General features: G+C 50.0%; 1 protein-coding gene across 1 annotated transcript in view; it reads right to left on the reverse strand.

Annotated features, from left to right (window-relative positions):
• The window catches only part of DUSP1 (dual specificity phosphatase 1), a 5,131-nt gene that overhangs the window by 2,165 nt on the left and 1,686 nt on the right, over nucleotides 1-1,280 (reverse strand). The gene's annotated exons all lie outside the window — the stretch shown is intronic.

A 1,280-nucleotide genomic window follows, 5' to 3' on the forward strand; every position in this document is an offset into this window, starting at 1 on the left:
GGGCCCCGCCGGCGTGACGTCATGCGCCGCGGGGCCGCCGGCGCGCGCCCGTGCAGACACAGGGACGCACAGGAACGTATACATACATACATACACACACACACCCCCCCCTCCACACACACACGGGCATCCACACACGTATATACATACACATGTACATACACGGGGGTACTATACACACAAACACACATATAAACATATATACACATATATAGACAGACATACACATGCACACAAAAGCAGTTACCTACACAAGCACATATATATACACACATACACATAAACACGTACAGGTTTATGTGTATGTGTGTATAGATACTTGCCTACAGACACATATACATATATACACAGACATAAATACATATATATGTGCATACACATTCATACGTATATAAATACACACATAAACATATATGTGCATACACGTTCATTAATGCACATAACTTTATACATACATATCCACACACATATATACATGTACATACATACATACACAGGTACATACATATAGAGAGACGCACACACATCTACAAATATATATACACCCCCCCAAACACACACCCAGACCTGTGCCTGCAAAGGCGCTGTGGGTCTGGGCCACCTCGCTGCCAGCTGTCCCCTGTCCCCTGCCCCACAGCTCGGGGTCTGCCTGGGACTGGGGCAGCCTGCGTCCCCCCCTCCCCAGCGTGGGCCGCTCCCCCCTTTCCCACAGGAATCAGAGCACTGCTGGGGGCGGGAAGCGACTGGAGCAGCACTGTGGGGGGATGCGGAGCCGCGCGTGCACGCCTGCATGATCTCCTAAAATATGCATACAAAGAGATGAGCACACGCATACATATATTTGTATTCATGCATGGACATATATACATGTACAGACATATCTACACATAAATATATATGTGCATGCATATATTTGTATATATATTTATAATGTAAACACATATTTGAGAGCCGTTCCCATCATGTTTTATGCGTAAGGAAAAAAACGTAGCAGACCTGCAGCCCACGCACAGTTCGCTTTCCCCACTGAGAACACCCCCAGAAGCTGGGGCTGCCCCGTAACCGGCAGTGCAGTACTGGGAGCTCTCTTTTTTCCCCCCCCTCGGTAGTGCATCAGCGCTTCCCAAAAGTTTTCTTTTCCCCGTGGGCAACCGGCTTCCATCAAGACACTCGGGTGTTTCTTACTCAGGGCTTCCCATCAGCGCTGCTTTCACTTCCCCTGCCTCCCCGCCATGCCTCCCCGGCCCTGCCGGCTCCCGGCCGCCCGCTGCCCCCTGTCA

Source organism: Charadrius vociferus, unplaced genomic scaffold (genome assembly GCF_000708025.1).
Source record: "Charadrius vociferus isolate BGI_N301 unplaced genomic scaffold, ASM70802v2 scaffold3, whole genome shotgun sequence".
Taxonomy (NCBI): Eukaryota; Metazoa; Chordata; class Aves; order Charadriiformes; family Charadriidae; genus Charadrius; species Charadrius vociferus.